The following is an 18,766-nucleotide window of genomic DNA, read 5'->3' as shown; positions in this document are numbered from 1 at the left end:
CACCATTTTTTGACACACAACCCCCATTTTCCCCTACGCCGGCGCTACCTGGTTTGGGTCTTTTTTTTTTACTCTGACCAGCCCGCAGCGCCGGCTAACGTCAATCCTTAAATAAGGCACCCGCATGGCACGTAGGAATGGCGTTAGCCGGCAGTGAAAAAAATTACGCAAACCAGCGCCGACACTGGTTTGCGTCAAAAAGTATAAATATGGGCCTTATTCTATGAAAATGTGGTCCTAACTATAAGTACCTACTGGCGACCAGCATAATGTTATACCCCCTATCCCCTAGGGCTGGCTCCTGTTTTGTCCTTGGGTGCCCACCCCCGGGACTTAACGATTTCCCTGCCTGCAATGGCATGTGCAGGGAAACCTATGTTTTACTCTCACTTGGTGGGAGCAATTTCAAAGTGAATTGGCTGCATGTGAGGGGTTGGTTAACTCCTGCTGCCCATGGCCTAAGGCCATGCAAAGCGTGGGGTTGGTTGCCTGCCGAGGATTGGCCGAACCATCACTGAGCACAGCCAAAGGCCATGGGCCAAGACATTTGGATTAATGTATGGTAATTAAATATTACTTTACATTAATAAACCTCTAGCAATTCACTGAACAAAAAAAGGTTACAGGGACGTTATAGTTAGGAAATAGCATTTAAAAACCATAGAAATTTACTGAAAAAAACAAATGTTACAGGGACATTATAGTTAGGAAACAGAAATCAAAAACCTTAGAATTCCATTTTAAAAAAAAGGGTTACAGGGACATTATAGTTAGGTTAAAATTTTACACACAAACAAATCCATAGAAATTCAGCAGTTTTAGATACATGTACTTCAAATAACTATAACTCATGCCCTAAGATAATGATAACTTGCACCCTCCCCATGCACTGGTCATTATAATTAACCCACATATTACATCACTTATAACATCTTCTATGACATCACTGATAATATCACTCTAACATTTGCAATAAAATTATTGATTGGGAAACTGTACATGGTGGAGGCATGAGTTACAGTTTCCCCTAGGGTATGTTTTATGGTTATTTGAGATAACTGTAACTTCTGAATTTCTATAGCTTTGTGTGTATAAAATCTGAACATAACTATAACACCCTTGTAACCTTTGTTTTTTTACTGAACAAAAAAAAGAAAATATATATATATATATATATATATATATATATATAGAGAGAGAGAGAGAGAGAGAGGCGAGAGATATACTTTAGCTAGTGACAGTCATCCTGAGGTAGTTATAGTTAAGACCTAGTTTCTATAGAAAAAGCAGTTTCTATATCTTTGACCCCTCTTGATGAATCTTCACAAAAGTTTTCAAACAAATTTGACTGTCACTTGAGCTGCTCTCTGGAAAGTTTTGGGGTGATCTATCAAGCAGGGGCTGAGATAAAGGGGGTGGTCAAAATGAGAGCATTTTCCAATGTTAATTCCCATCGGAAATTTTGAACCACAATAGCACCCAAACCACTGAACGAAATTACACCAAAATTGGGAGAATGGTAGCTTGGTCTAGAAGGAGCCATTTTTGTTGTTTGGTATAAATATCTTCTGTAGTTTTTGAGATATTGAAGAAAATTCAGATTTGTATATATAGGGACGGGAAGGATTCGTGTCCCCTCCTGATCTCGTGCAGAGATCTGATTGGCTGCCAACCCTTCAACCAGGAAGTGTTGGCAGCCATCTTAGGACTCAATTTCAGCTGAGTCCCTCAAAAAAGTAATAAAAATAAAGAGGGTAAAGACACCCTGACCCCTCAGATGGACCCTGCCAGGGCAAAACAAAATTGTTAAAAAAATTTAGACAGCTAAATATACAACAACACTGGGGCACGAACTGCTTGTTAAACATGGACAGTGATTATCTGTTGTCTGTGGCAATATATTTTGGAAAGTGATATTTGGAAAGAGAAAACATGAAATGTATATTATTTGAAAGCACATTTATGTCCAGTAATTCGAACTAACGTGAAAGGACAGTACATACTATTATATCAATTAGATGTGAAATGCTCATGCATGTGGACTTTATATCCCTGAGTGCCCAGTTATAATATCAGATGGTTGAAATGACCCTGGAGAGAGTTAAATATTTAACAACACTGAGGCACGAACTGCTTGCAACACATGGACAGTGATTACTTCAGGTTTAATTCGAAGAAGAAAGAAAGGTTGTTTGTGCGGCAATATACTTTGGAAAGTGTCATTGGGAAAGAGAAAATATGAAATGGATACTTTTTGCAAGCACATTCATTTCCAGCAATTTGAATCAACGTGAAAGGAAAGTACATACTATTATACTGATTAGATGTTAAATGCTCGTGCTGCAGTGAGGTTAATTACCATCAGGGTCCGCAGGTGGACTTTATATCCCAGAGTGCCCAACTCTAAATTAGATGGTTGAAATGTAATGGAGAAAGCAGACGCAAACCACCAGGAAGAAGACTTTGTCGTCGAAACGCGTCGTGGTGTCTGTTTCAAAGCTTTCGGTTTGCAATTAAAGGACAAATCACAGTCTCCGGGAGTACAGTGTTGTTTCTTTGATGGTTATTGGAAGGATTTTGGCCTGAATCCTAACACAGCACCGGCAGTTAGGCACGTCGCTATAAATAGACCAACTGCAACTGTTTGTGAATTCAAATAGCGACAGTGCCCGGCATAAAGGACTGGAGAATTTGAAGATTGCAAGGCAATACTTATTGCTTGCGTGTATACATATACTGGAAGAAACAAATGATTTTGGCTTCCAAAGCGCCTGGGTGCAACTTCGGATAAAAGCACTACTCCAAAAATAAAGGTGAGCAGTGTCGATCTTGTTTATATTGCTGATGCGGCCCCTTGAGGGTCCGGAGACTTTAAATTTCACATTATTTACACGCATCTGAAAGCTTAGAGGGCAGGAGATTCCCTGGAGACAGCTAAATACACAACAACACTGGGGCACGAACTGCTTGTTAAACATGGACAGTGATTATCTCACGGTTAATTCGAAGAAGTAAGAAAGGTTGTCTGTACAGTAATATATTTTGGAAAGTGATATTGGGAAAGAGAAAACATGAAATGGATATTATTTGCAAGCACATTTATTTCCAGTAATTTGAACTAACGTGAAAGGACAGTACATACTATTATATCAATTAGATGTGAAATGCTCGTGCATGTGGACTTTATATCCCAGAGCGCCCAGTTATAATATCAGATGGTTGAAATGACCCTGGAGAGAGTTAAATATTTAACAACACTAAGGCACGAACTGCTTGCAACACATGGACAGTGATTACTTCAGGTTTAATTCGAAGAAGAAAGAAAGGTTGTTTGTGTGGCAATATACTTTGGAAAGTGTCATTGGGAAAGAGAAAATATTGAATGGATACTTTTTGCAAGCACATTTATTTCCAGCAATTTGAATTAACATGAAAGGAAAGTACATACTATTATACTGATTAGATGTTAAATGCTCGTGCTGCAGTGAGCTTAATTACCATCAGGGTCCACAGGTGTGGGGTGTATGTGGACTTTATATCCCAGAGTGCCCAGCTCTAAATTAGATTGTTGAAATGTAATGGAGAAAGCAGACGCAAACCACCAGGAAGAAGACTTTGTCGTCGAAACGCGTTGTGGTGTCTGTTTAAAAGCTTTTCTTTTGAAATTAAAGGACAAATCACAGTCTCCGGGAGTGCAGTGTCGTTTCTTTGATGGTTATTGGAAGGATTTTGGTCTGAATCCTAACCCAGCACCGGAAGTTAGGCACGTCGCTATAAATAGACCAACTGCAACTGTATATATATATATATATATATATATATATATCATTGTCACCTCCTGCTCCGTAAGGGGCCACAGACCCTGCAGGGCAGCCTGGGTAACACTGAGGCAAAGCATCCCACAGAAAATATCTCCCAAACACAAAAAGCCCAGGCACCAGTCCATGTTAAAATCCAAGCATTTAATAGCATTTCTGAGCAGCAAAACAAAAAATCCTGGCGCTTTTCGGCCTTGTTCACAGGTAAGTAAGAGCAGGTGTGAGTGAGCTAGTGCTTTTTAAATACACAGTCAAGTGACTTCAATAACCAAACTCCAACTCCCATAATGCACAGTCCCGTATAAATAACTTCCTGAACTGGAGCACTTAATTTCCATATAGCTGCAATAGCGTCACAGGCACTTCAATTCACCATACAAATGTTCTTATGTGCATTAGGTATCCATTACTTGATAGTCCACTTGCTTTTACAGTTGCTGCCCAGCATGATAACAGCAATACAAGGAATACATGAAAAGTAAGAGGAGAGGCACACTTCTCCCTCCTATCCCTTGCTCACCTCCATCACAATACATTTCTCGGATAAATGCCTTGTTTGCATGAAGGTGAGCGGGTCGGGCCCCTTCTATAAAACTATCATTGTCACCTCCTGCTCCGTAAGGGGCCACAGACCCTGCAGGGTGGCCTGGGTTACTGGGCTTTTCGTGTTTGGGAGATATTTTCTGTGGAATGCTTTGCCTCAGTAACCCAGGCGAACCCAGTAAGTGGCTGTGTGCGTGTGTGAGTAGCTTTGTGGGTGTGTAATTTGGTCTGTAAGTGGCTGACTAGATCTCTGAATGAATGTGTCACTGGCTCGGTGGTTCTGTGACTGGGTGTGTGATTGGCTGTGTGGGACTCTGAGCGGGTGAGCAACTGGCCATGTGGGTGTGCGTGAATGAGCCTGTATGGGTTTGTGAGTAGCTGTATCGGTGTGTGAGTAACTGTGTGGAAGGGTGAGGGCGTGTGTGGTTGTCTGTATGGGTGTGTGAGTGGCAGTGTGAGTGACTGTATAGAACTGCAAGTTGGTGTATGACTGTGTAAGTGGGTATATATATTTTGTTTACTTCTAGTCCAGCACACCCCCACAATGCTATCTAACGTAGCAACACTGGAAAAACCGAATTGTGAATCACATTACTCCAATAGATGGTGCCATTCATCTGTATAAAAAAAAAAAAAAAAAAAAATGTGAATTAGTATTACAATTTGTTAAATTATATATTAAATGTACACCATTTAGTGATGCATTACTTCATATTAGCAAAAAATCGTCACATATTCCACATGCTATGTTATAATGAAAATCGACATTTCATTTTCTCTTTGTCACTCTTCTCAGTTTCCATACTTATGCAATAAAAATGATGTATTGTATAAAAGTCATCCTTAAACATTTGTGAAAAAACACTCATATAGACTGTATAATAAACCCCTTAAACTGCAGAGTATATCACTGCAAATATGCAACACGGCACATTGCACACACTGAATTTGGTACTAATATAAACAAACATAGTCTGTAAAATGAGCACGTCATCATTACAAGTGCTACAGGAGCACTACTAGATATATAAGGCACAAACGCATAGGCAAAGCCTCATGAAGACTTCACGATTGGAAGGTTGAATGTCATGAAACCTTATAATGCATCTAAAATAACTAGATTATTTCACCTTTACAACTGTCACCCTCCTTAAACTTTGGTTCCAAAAACAAATATGGAATTTGGTAACTTTCAAGGCAATATTTTTTTTATTTAAGATAGCTATCATTACATTCTGTCTATCCACTTTTAGTTTTTAGAAAGACAGTGGAATAACCAGATCTAATGCTAACTCTTTCATTAAAAAATATTGTGTATGTTTTGCCAGAAATAGATATTTGTCCTGCTTTAAAGTTAAGTAATCTCAGTATCTAATTTACTGTCATCTGCTCGCATGGTTGTAGCATTAAAATGACATAGCTGGCAGTTCTTGTTACACGTATAATCAACAAAACATCTGTTCAACAATTTGGACACACATTACTTTTTGTAGCTTTTCCTAGTAATCTCTCAAATGACACACTGTTGGACTCTGCTGGACTCTGGCAATGTTAAATAAACAAAACATTTTAATTCTATTTGTGTGATTGATGTACATGAGCAATCTTCACAATCATGGTGCCACAAGTCCAAATAACTCATTGACAGGTATCTCCTCTTCTTCTAAAACACTAAACATCACCATTATAAACTCCTGTGCATCCTCTTGAGTATTTTGAGTAAACTGTACAGATTCACTACATTACATATATCTTGTGTCTTGAATGAGTGATGAAAAATGTGTTTTAGTTCTGTCACTGTGCACACAGTGGAGCAAAGCACACAGAGCAGAACACAATACTTTCTGTTGTTTTTCTTGAATTGCATCTGAAACATGAGGTAATGCAAACAATAGGTTGAGCAGAACATTAGCATAGCAGTTCACCCCATAAGGATTTGACAATTGGTATCCAACAACATCTCCCTCATTTTCTATTTTTTGTTTCTTAACAACTTCCTTCTTCTCTTTCATTTCCTTCCTTGCAACAGCATCACTACACTGCTTTGAACCTTTTTCCTTTGGACAGATGGAGTGTTTCTCATAAACTGGATGCTGTCCTAAATGAGGAGCATACAGACTATCTAATCGCTGTATTCTTTAATACAACTTGAGTTTGCGTTTACTCTGCTCTGATCAAATGCAACGAAATACAAACCAGACAGTGTCCTAGCATGAGACAAAGCTATGCATGACATACCATCCTTAACCACTGTACTACCAATATTGATAAATTATGCATCTAAACATAACATTTGAAATGTATTAATAGTATCAGCATATGCTAGAAAACAGGAAACTGCTCTTGTCAAATATATAAATATTTCACAAGTGAAAACCATGTACTACATTGTCCAGTTTGTTTTGATTTATCACATGATATTCCACCTCATTCCTATTAGGAACATTAATAAAATCAACAACTTTACCCAAAGCACCATTAAACAAACCTTCTTTAACAGAATCACCATACAGGCTTTGCATAGACTTGAGCATTTCTCCAAGCCAGTACTTTGTGAAACAGATTTTTCAAATGAATCCAGTTTTGTTTGCAACTTTTCACTAAAAAATGCAGTGATATCTTGATATTTCATTTTATCTGTTGCCTCCAGTTGCAGAATGTCTTCTTTCTCCAATTCCAGCAATTCATTGTTTAAAGATGTGCACTCCTCCAATGTAGGTATCAGGCATAAAATATGTTGACCATCTTGTATAATACTGAGCATTAGTTCTGCTTCTTTATTTATTGTTGGATGCAGTTTTTTAAGAAGACAACTTTGTAGAACACACCATCCATCTTTTCACCTACCCTAGTATCTTTCAAAATATGATCATATTCAATATCAAATGCTTGTCACATACTCCTGATTATTTCTTTCTATTGGAAATGTAACCAAATATTCACATTTCCAATGCTTCCCAACAAACTCCTAGATTAATCATGCAGCATTGTTTTGAACATAGGCTGACTACTCACAGGAGTAAGTTGCAGTAGATCTACAAAACTTATCTAATGTTTTCCTCCAAATAGGACATCATCATTCGTTCTCAGAACCTCTTGCATTCTCAAATGCACAAAGGCAGGCATTATGTTAGACACCATGCTCACCTCATCAATGATTCAAAGTTTCAACTTTTTAAACAGTTGTGACACTTCATGACAGGCTTCACCAGATAGCCTCTGATTTTCCAGCTTGTTTTTCATATTCCACAGGTACCATCAAAGGCTAATGCAAATAAATACCTTTGATGTTGTGTGCAGCTAATCCAGTAGGTAGTGCAACTTTACACAATACATTGCAATGTGTAGCCTTCTGTACAAAAGCAGTAAGAACTTCTATTAAGAAGCCTTTATCAGTGCCAACCTGACCACTGACATACAACAGTATAGTTTCAAATATTGAGTATGCACACTGTTTTTTGTCATGAAGCAGTCCATGCTTGACTGTAACTTTCGCCTCCATATAAACATTTGCCTTTGCTTATCATTTATCTGTGCAACTAAATCTGCCAAAATAATTGTTTCCGGTCTTTCTTGCTTATCTGCAATTTCTACCTCACTCGTTGTAAAGGCAGCCTCATTTTCAAATATTGGCTGTCCAAGTGGGTCCTGACTTTGAGGTGCAGAATTTTGTCTACTTTGTGAACTCTTGGTCACCTCAGCAGCAAATTAGTCTTCCTTTTGAATTTCATCAGTCAACATTTTCAAGAAGTTTTCAAATACTGAGTACTAAATGCCATCCTTTGCAGCACTGAAAGAGTATTCATAGCAGTTAGACTCTCCTAGTAATTCCATTTCATAACACCAAGAATTAACAGCTGCAAAACTGCCAAATAGAAAAGTTGTCTTTTTTCAGCATTCTGGCAACTCTGTTTTCTATGGTTAATTAGACTGCCTTTGCTATAATGCACCAAACACTCATTGCAACCAACTACTGCACATTTACTTTCATCTATATCTCCTGTCACATTGTTTCCATATATTTTTAGTACTGGAGTATTTCATACGGACAAATATTTTCAAGATGTACAGTCCTTTTTGGATAGTAAGTATCCAACAAGTTCTTTTTTAACAATGTCTGTAATATCTGGCTCAAATTTGGCAAGATATTGAATTTCTGGAAAAGACTTCAAAACTCAGTTTCGATTTGCTAACAGGCCTAGATTCACCAAAATAATTCCTTTGAACACAGAATATAAAGTAGCAGAACTCAAATGATTACAGTATTCATAGGATCCAACTTCCCTGTTTGAAATCATCTTTAAACTGAAGCTGTACACTTTCTTTGTTACACACTTTTCAGCGGAGATCTCTTCCCACACATTTTTCATCTCTATCTTCTCAGATTTTGTTATTCATGAATTAACATAACGGGCAACAGCTATAGAGCTGTCTACCACAAATTGAATTTCCATATTAGCATTCTATAGTTTCATAACTACCGGATTATACTCATTAATATATTTCAAAGCCTCTGTTCTCATGAGGTTGTAGGTGTTTCAGGGATTTACCAGTAAGTGTATGTCTCACTGCAGACATAAAACTGTTCATTCTTCCTTTTAGAATTGCAGGTCTTCTGAATCCAAAACAAAATTTCCTTTTGCTCTGTATTTCAACTGACAGCACTTACCCAAGTCCATGTGATTGGAAATGGAGAACTTGCTGCTTTAGGCTTTTTTCCTCAGTGTGTTTTGGAATGTCACAAGTAATATACTGTTCTATGAACAAAAGTACAGACTCATCCATGGATGTCAGTTCAGCAAAATGCCAGGGGTAGCAGACGTAACATCAGGTGCCCTTTGACCTTCACTTTTCCTCACAAACACATACTTACACATAAACACAAATTCACACTTACACACATACACAAACACATAAATACACTCTCACCCACAAGCACACACACAACATTCATTTAAAAGCATTTTACTAACCTCAGCTGCCATAGAAGGGAATATTCCAGCTAATTGTATCCCATGTTTATTAGACTAATAATGATTGATAAGTTATTTTTCACTATTTGTGTAATAAAATGGACAGAAAACAAGGAGAGTGCAGGCCCAACTGAGCTCCATAAGCATGACCTGCCTCTGTGTTCCAGGCACGGAATTTGCCACTTCTGAGGCTAGGGGGTCACAAAGGCAGAGACAGGGGTTGTAAGGAGCAAGCTAGGGGTCGCAGCTACAACCCCTGGCGACCCCTAAAAGATGTCTATGGACTTATCTTTGTCTGTTCCAAATTTAGGTGCATCTTTTGCCCACAACAGCATGTAACTATGAGGAGTACCTTGTTCTTGGAACTCTTTCCTCTGAAAGAAATCAGTAATTTCTCCAAGAGGTGGAATTATTTTAAGCAAATTAAGGACAACATTGGTTGAGCTCTGTGTTTAAAGTACCTACAAACACTTGCAAAATCTATGTAGCAAAATTCTCCTGCTGTCTTTAATTCAGTGCCTTTGATGTTAGAGTTTGCTTCTTTCACAAACTCAAGTAAATCATCCATGAATACCAAGTCAGTGCACCTAAATTCTGCAACATACACTTGATCTCACATGACGATGAAACCAGCAGTCATTAGTCCCATTTTGGCATGCCATCAAATTCATCAAATTGCACTTGAGCTTTTTATGTTTTCCATGCATTTTTTCAACAAACTCTTTTGCAGAAATATTTTCCACATTCACTCCTTAAGAATGTAGTTGACAGCATATGACAGCTCAGACAAATCCCTTTCAAACAAGAGATGGAATACATATGGAATACTTTGTCACAATCTAAAGTCCTCTGACAATAATCTTGTTGATCTATTCTCTGCTGCAGATATTTGCCCAGAGCAGTCATCATATTGTCCACCTACTCCAGTTGGAAATTGTTGGGGAAACCATTGTGCATCTAAAGAATTTCCCACCCGCTCATTGGGACTTCTTTAGCTTGTTTCTCTGATATATTTCAATCGCATCCCCATAACCTCTTTTGAATGTAGTGGATAGATACTTTAGTGCTCATATATTTCTTCAGATCTACTTCTATCCACTTGTTCACACTGTCTACCCTAAAGCAATCTTTCTTCCTCCATGCAACTTCTGTGTCTGTCTACATCTTCATCTTTGTAGTAAACATTATTCTCTTTAATGTAGCTTTCTTCACCTTACTGACATCCACTTGTTCCGGGCAGATTTTTTTTTGTGAACACAATATTCACCAAAATAACATGTGGTTCTTACAAATCTCTCCCTACACCCACAGTTTCAGTATCATATTTAAAATCCAAAGGTAAATACACAACTCTACCTTTAAGCCTTTTCTGAAGCTCAGTGGGTGGTAGTTTGTCAGTCTTTGCAGTTCAAGACCAGAGAAACGTAAATATCTGTACAAACATTTTCAACCTGTGATATTTTACTATACAGTGGTACTATAGTCATTACTCCTAATCACAATGCAGCACTTCTAACTAAATTTCACATTTTTGAATGATGAACAGCCAGCATGAGCAAATGATGACAAGTGTTTTTGCACACTTTCGTGGATAGACACACCATTTAGTGTACTTGTAAATTAGTTTATTTCCTCACTTTGCATGTATCTAATGCTTGTAACATTGCAATTTTTGCTTCATAGTTCTATCTGTAAATAGATGTAGAAAAGTTCTTAATGTATCAATTGATTCCTGAAAATATTGCAAATATTACAGCACTCCCATTTATAGACAGGAGCGTGTCTATATCTTCCCTCTACCTCTTCACCTATCTCTTCCTCCGCATTTCTAGCAACCTTCTCCTCTTTGCAATCAGAGTGTCTTGTTTTACCTCATAGCATAGGCCAGTTGTTTCAACTGCATGCACTAATGCATTCTGTTACACGTAGTTTTCTTCATTAAAGAAAGCCTCAGTACTAGATGTATACTTTCATGCAATTCAGCTAAATTAATTTTTTTTATTACAACTTTTTTGGCTTCTTTTCTTCATAGACAACATTGTTTTATCTAGTGTTCTCATTCTGTTTAGTAACAAGATAAATAGGTTGTACCTCGTGGTAAACGCTTTATCAACCACACCCTCAATGTTTTGTTTTTGTTTCAGTGCTGCCTTTTGGTTCTTACACTGCTCCATGTTATGTACAAAATTCTCTATCACCCTACTTCTAAACATTCTCAATCATATTTCTTTAAATTATTTTTTTCTTCTTGTCAAAGTAGATGTTTTCTTATAAGATTTTTAACTTTCAATCTAATTGACTCCTTCACATTTGGGAGCTGATTTAAAACCTTGCTTAGTCTTTTAAACTTTTCCCACATTTTGCATTTTTCCACTGTTGGAAAGTGGATTATTGGTAAGGGCAAGTAAGTACCTACACTTAGCAATAGGCCACTAACCTCCACTTAGGTCCAGTTATGTCTCAATAAATTAAACCCAGCTCAACCCTTGGTAGCTTGGCAACGAGCGACAAGGCTTAACTAACAAATGTGTAAAGCATTTAAAAATCACAAAACAGTAAAGAACTAAAACACAAAACACAATAAAAATCTGTCAACAGTTCATAAAATAGATTATATTTTTATCTTTAAATGACACCCAAACGAATAAAATCAGATAAGGGAAACCGGAGATATGAATTTTTAAAGAATTAATGTTTTTTAGCGCATAGACACAAATAGCGCCAATCTGGTCATCAGCTTGCACCTCGACCGGGTCAATGTCAAAGTTTAAGGCCAACCATGATGGAGCCCTGCTCAGCTACAGAAAGCGGGAGGCCTCGGTCCAAAGTTAACCTTCAGACTTAGTTGTTTTCTTAAAGATTTTCTTCAGCGGGACAAAGATTCCAGTCTGATCTGACCTCCGTGGAGCCCTTTCTCAGATATGAGTCACGGGAGCCCTCGGTGAAGATTTCTACGGTCGGACTTAGATGATTTTTCGTGATGAAAATCATTCGACTGGGCAGGACCTGAATCTTGATCCAACGTCCCTGTAACCCTCTTCGGATGCACTGCTCGGGAGGTCCCGGTCAACTTTCTACGTTTGTACTTAGTCATTTTTTCAGAAATGTTCTTCAGTGGGACAAACCTGCAAGTCGGTTGAGGCAAGCCGGCTAGAGTTGCTGCTGTAGATCAGTCGCTTTATAGAGCTTTTTCCAAAAAGTTCTCCAAACGTCTCCAAACTTCTGGATCTTCTTCTAGAAGGCCTTTTAAGGTCTTTTAGGAGTCCACAGCTCACCCCAAGGTTCCAGAAGCTCTGAGTTGCTCCTTCAGGGTGCAGACTACAACTCCCAGAATGCACCTGGCTCAAACTCCAAAACAGTAACTGGACAGGGTTCAGCTGGTCAGTTTCTTCAGGATCTGAAACAGGGGACTCTGGTTAGCACATCCACAAGTCGCGTAGACAAACTGCTTAGTTGTCTTACCAGCAGCTCTTTTTTCAGCATGTGCTCCCCATCATGTTCTTCCATTCTGTCACTTTTAAGCAAAATGTAGTCTTTCTTATATTTTAAATCCTCCTCTGTAAACACATGAAGATATCAGAAAATCAAGTATAGAATACATTTTACTTTACATTACATACTGTTAGATAACATACTATAAGCAAGTGAGTGGCTTCATGAGTGGTTGTGTGGGTTTGTGCCTGGCTGTGTAAGTGCCTGTCTATGGATGTAATAATGGGTATGTGATTGGCTGTACAGGTGGGTGATTGGGTGTTTGAGTAGTTGAGTAGGTATGTGAGTGGGTGTATCAGTGGTTGTGTGGGTGCATGAGTGAATGTGTAATTAGCTGTGTGGGTGTGTGAGCAGATGTGTTAGTGGCTGTATGGGTATTTAAATGGGTATGTGATTGGCTGTATGGGTGGGTGACTGGGTGTGTAACTGGGCTTGAGGGTGTGTAAGTGCATGTGCAAGTGTCTCTCTGAGTGCTGGTATATGAATAGTTGTATAGGTGTATGGGTGTGTGAATGGCTCTGTGAGTAGGCAAATGGGTGGCTGAATGGGAGTATGAGTGGTTTTATGGGTTTGTGAGTATGTGAGTGGCTGTCTGGCTACTACGTTCTACACTATTCTACTATAGGCCACTCCATTCTACATTATTGCACTGTATGCAACCTCAGTCTTTGCCCCTCTAATGAATGGTATTTCATTCTACCCTACTCGACTGTACCCCCACTTCACTGCATTTTACTATACTACACACTACTACACTCTATGCTACTCCACTGTGCACCACTCCTGTCTATATTACTCCACTCTCCGCTATTCCACTTTATGCCACTCCACTGTATGCTACTCTACTCTACATCACTGCAGTGTACTCTCATCTGCTCTATATCCCTCCTCTCTAAAAAACTCTGGAACACTCTGTGCCACTCTACTAGACTGTACTCAACACTATCCCCATGCATTCCACTGTCCAAATTTGCACTCTACTCCACTGTACAACAGTTTCCAACACTGTACAACACAGCACTCCACACTACTGTATGATATGCCTCTCCAATTTATAACAGTTTCCTCAGCTCTATGGTACCACACTTCTAGGAATGCCACTCCACTTCACACTAATCCACAGTAACCTACTTCACTCTACACTATTCCACTGTACACCACTCCACTATGTAATATTCCCCCCTATGCCATTACACTCTTCTACACTCCGCTATACAGTATTCCACTGTAGGCAACTCCACTTTATGCTACTCCACTTTCTGGTATTCCACTCTACGCTACTACAGTGTACGGCCCTCTACTCTACACCGCTCCATTAAATGACACTCTCCTCCACTCAATATGAATTCACTCTATAAAAATCCACCACACTTCATGGCACTCTACAACATTTTACTCCATTCTATCCCCATACACTTCACTGTCCAACTCAATGCTTGACTCTATGCCAATACAGTCCAATGTACAACACTCTATTCCACTATATGATACAAAGCATTCTATTGTACAAGACTCCACTCCAATTTATAACAGTTTACTACCTTTGCTATGCCAGTACACTCCATTCCACTCTACTGTATGACACAGCAATACATTCTATTGTACTTAGGGCCACACTGTGCTACACCACTCCACTCAATTCTACTCCACAGGATGAGACTTTACCTCACTCTACACTACTATACAACAATCCACTCTATGTAGCTCCACTGTTTCACACACTACTGTAACCTATGCAACTCCTCTATACAGCACTCAATTACAGTGTATGCCACTCTCCAACACTTTACTCCTGTTTATAACTCTTCACTCCACTCTACAACACTTTAATATACTTCATGACACTGTAAAACACTCTATTCCATTCTACTCTATAACCCACTATAAAACTCTGTATGCAACTCTTTGTATGCCAATACGCCACATTTTACTCCACTCTACTCTGACATAATACTCCACTCTACTCAACTACTCCGCTGTTGTCCACTCCACTCTTCCCACTCAATGCCATTGTACTCCATAACACTGTATGCCAATCCACTGTACTACACTCTACTATATTGTACTGTACTGTACACCACTCCACTCTACAAAAATCAACTAGGCTAAACACCACTCTACTCTATTGTAGTCTACAACACCCCACTAAACTTTACTGTGCAACATGGTACTCCAATTTATGACATTTGACTTGACTTTATGCTGCACCACTCCACTCCACTGTACTTCATGCAACTATAGTCTAGAGCACGCAACTCCACTGCATGACACTTTACTCCACTCTACACAACCCCATTGCAGTGTACTCTAATTCAATAAATTACACTCTACTACACTTTATCCCACTCTATGGCAGCATAAAATACTCTGCTCTATGTCGCACTGTCCAACATTCTACTCCACAGAATGCAACTGCATATTCTCTACAACACTGTACTAGACTATATGACACTTTTCTCGACTCTATAACCATCCACTCTACTCCACTGTATTACACTGTATGGCACTTGACAACACACCACTCAATTTCTCTCTGTGATATGCCACTCCACTATATGACACCACAGTCTACTCTACGTCCCTCTCCTGCACTGAACTCTATGACATTCCACTTGACAATACTCCACTTTATGACACTCTACTTCACCCTAATCCAGTCTAAAACATTTTTACTCCATGCTATGACAATCTACTCTGATGTTCAACACTCCATTCCATTGTGCAATTCTCTGCTCCAGTCTATGATACTTGAATCCATTATATGAAAACCATGCAACTACACTATATAACACTTTACTCTGCTGTACAATGTGCTATTACACTCTGCTCCACTCCACTCAATTCCAATCTACAATACTCCAGTCTGTGAAAATAGACTTTACAACTCTCTCCTCCACTGTACTGTATGACTCTCCACATAACAACTCTCCACTTGCAAAATTAGACTCCACGCTTTGAAACACATTTTTAATAAAAAAATTAAAAAGCATCACAATTCAATAAAACAAAGGTTAAACCTTATTTGTAGTTAGGAAAACGTATTTTCCCTATACAAGCAAAGTTGAAACTACACAAACTTTTAAAATTCTAAAGTTATAGATATAACTTTCATTTACAATTTATCTATCCCTTTAAATTACTACATGTAGTGGACCTAATTACACATTCTTTTCAGCTCTCTAAACAGTCAACACTAACTTACATTTTGAATCATGAAACCAATAAAAAATATTTAAAAAAGCTAAGCTAACACTATCTGTCAAATGTATTCAGCATACCTGTTTCTTTCCTTCTTCTTACTACAATAAACTGCAATAGGTGAGCTCCATTTTTCCATCCCCCACATGGCCATTGCTTAACCTTTGTTTTACCTGTGGATTTGGCTGGTGTCCATGAGAAGGCATACACGAAGAGAGCCAATGCCCTCACCTTCAGCCCATCTATTTTTCCCCAGGTTCTGTGATCCCACAGCAACACACTGAACACTTCTGAAAGACCCATCACTAGTACACCTCATAGAGGTGCCTCCTTGGAAAGGTGCACAGTTTAGATTTTTTCTCCGAGGTCCAGAAAAGGCATCCTCACAAAGCTTTATTGACTCACTTGTGTGAGAAAGCTTCAGTTACTTGGTCAAATTGCTTAACATAGACTCTGGGAACCCTCACTATTTTCTCAAGGGAGCAAAATATAAGGTAAATTCATTACATGCTGGTTCGGCTACAGAGTCTCTTTAAAATATAGGCCCTCATTTGGAAATTGGTGGTAAAAACTGCCTACCGCCGTGGCGACGGCCGCCAAAAGACCATTGCTGCGGCTACCATCCGTCCACCATAATATGACTACAGCTGGATTTCTGCCACAAGAAGGGTGAAATCCAGCTGTGGCCGTACTGGCAGATGGGGATAAGGTGGCGCTGCTACCACCAGCAGCGCCACGCCAGTAGACCACCACCAGCCGTATTATGGCAAATAATACGGCCTGGCTGTGTTTTGCTGGCGGGCGCTGCTGGCAATAGCAGTGCCCCGTCCCCTGCCGGAAGACCCACTGGATCCAGGTAAGTTGGGTCTCCGACAGGGGAGAGGGCGGGGGGTGTTGTGTGTGTGGGGGGTGTGTGCATGTATGTGTGAGTGTGGGCGTGAATGCGAGTGTGTGTGTGGTGTTGTTTGCATGCATGGATGAATGTGTGTGAGTGCGTGGATGAATGTGTGTGAGTGCGTGGATGTATGGTAATGTGTATGCGTGTCAGCGTGTATGTCATGATATATGTGGGGATGTATGCGTGAATGAATGAATGTATGCATGCGTGTATGTAGGTATGTGTGGATGAGTGTATGTCTGCATGCGTGTGTGTGTGTTTTGGGGGTGTCGATGTGAGGGGTGTTTGGGGAGTTGTTGGGGGGGTGGTGGCCTCCTATCAGTGACAGGGAAGGAATTCCCTGTCACTGATAAAAGCCTACCGCCATGGTTTTCATGGTGTTACGAACGCCACAAAAACCATGGCGGTAGGCAGGGACATAATACCACTGGCAGCACAATTCCAGCCACCAGGCTGGAGATTCTCATCTCCAGCCCGCCGGCTGCTACAGCCATGGCGGTCGGAGTGGTAGACTGACGTGTTGGCTTCAGCCAACCCACCAATGTCATAATGTGGTGGTAAGTACCTCCAGCCTGTTGGCGGTACTACTGCCACATTAGCACCGACCGCTGGGGTCATAATGACCCCCATAGTCGTCTTAGTGCCCAACCCTGTGTGGTCCGAATTCATTTCAATACATTTTTATTAGTATATGGTAATGCAGCTCATGGTATACTTCTTTTAGTGAAGTGAGTGCTTTCTGTAGGTGACACTAATTACCACAAAATATGAGGTTACTTTTAGTGATGAACTAGTTTGTTTGCTTAGTCTCAATGGTCATCCTAGAGACTCCATCGGAGTCAATCCTACCCTTCTCTAACGCGCTTAGGTCCTCATTTAGAGTTTGGCATAGAGATTACTCCGTCATAAATGTAATGGAGTTTCTGTTGAACATGCACTGGTAAGAAGGCAGATTGGATATCTACCAAGGTTGTGAGGGAGTACCCCTGCACCAAACTCTAAATCAGGACCCTAGTTGGTTCCTGCTTAAAGAGGTTACCTTTCCATCCTATGCCAACAAATAGACACAAGGGCAAGAAAGTTGGATGCCTACAATTTTGGGCTTCAGAATTATCGTCACAAACCAACTATGACTGCCTATTTTCATAGGAGTGAAGGATAACCATGAAATAACCACTGGCATCATTCCATTCTGCCAATAGTAGCAGTATGAAATAATAAGTTCTGTACCGTTTTTGCACATGCTGTTTTTTATGTTTTGTTCTATACTGCTTGTCCGAGAGTTAAGTGCACTCTGTGTAATTATTATATAATTGCCCAACTGCTTTCAAATAATGCTAAAAGTATTGTTTGATTCCACACTGCACATGACTTCTACTGATGAGTCTTTAGAGGAACATAGAAGACTTTCATCTCTACCTTTCGGTCAAAGGTAAGTGATGGGAAATGCATGTTTAGGTATTTCTGTAAGCCACAAACATTTGACAATAATAGTTATAAGTTATATTTGAACATTTGTTTACCAATATGAACGAGACAATAAAAGCACACTTGGAAGTATTCGATTTTTACTCAGTTTTTCTAAATAGCTACTCTGATTAAATGTCTCTCTACTTCAGTTTCTATTTTTTTTCAAAATACATATTGGATATGTTATCAAAGGCACTAAATGACTGGCCTATTAAAGATTATAGGGAAGCATAGCTTTGTAGTATTTATGAGATCCAAAATACATTTTCTTATAATCAGATTAGAGAGATCTACAATTTTGAAGACTAGAAAATTTGGTCGATCTATTTGTTCCATTTTCTAACAAATGTGCATAGCATCCCTATTAAAATTAT

At 39.3% G+C, this 18,766-nt stretch overlaps 1 protein-coding gene across 2 annotated transcripts in view; it reads left to right on the top strand.

Annotated features, from left to right (window-relative positions):
* Window positions 1-2,648: 2,648 nt before the first annotated feature.
* LOC138296727 (cysteine-rich venom protein latisemin-like) overlaps window positions 2,649-18,766 on the top strand; it is an 83,427-nt gene continuing 67,309 nt past the window's right edge. The window contains exon 1 of one of the 2 annotated variants that reach the window (XM_069236130.1): window positions 2,649-2,813. The gene's annotated coding sequence lies outside the window, so the exon portion shown is untranslated. Of the gene's footprint in view, window positions 2,814-18,267; window positions 18,355-18,766 lie in introns of those variants that run through there. The other variant, XM_069236129.1, reaches the window with a different exon arrangement.

The sequence above is a fragment of the Pleurodeles waltl genome, chromosome 5 (assembly GCF_031143425.1).
Source record: "Pleurodeles waltl isolate 20211129_DDA chromosome 5, aPleWal1.hap1.20221129, whole genome shotgun sequence".
In the NCBI taxonomy this organism is placed as follows: Eukaryota; Metazoa; Chordata; class Amphibia; order Caudata; family Salamandridae; genus Pleurodeles; species Pleurodeles waltl.
Note: the sequence above shows the minus strand (reverse complement) of the source record. Positions and strands in the feature narration are given on the sequence as shown.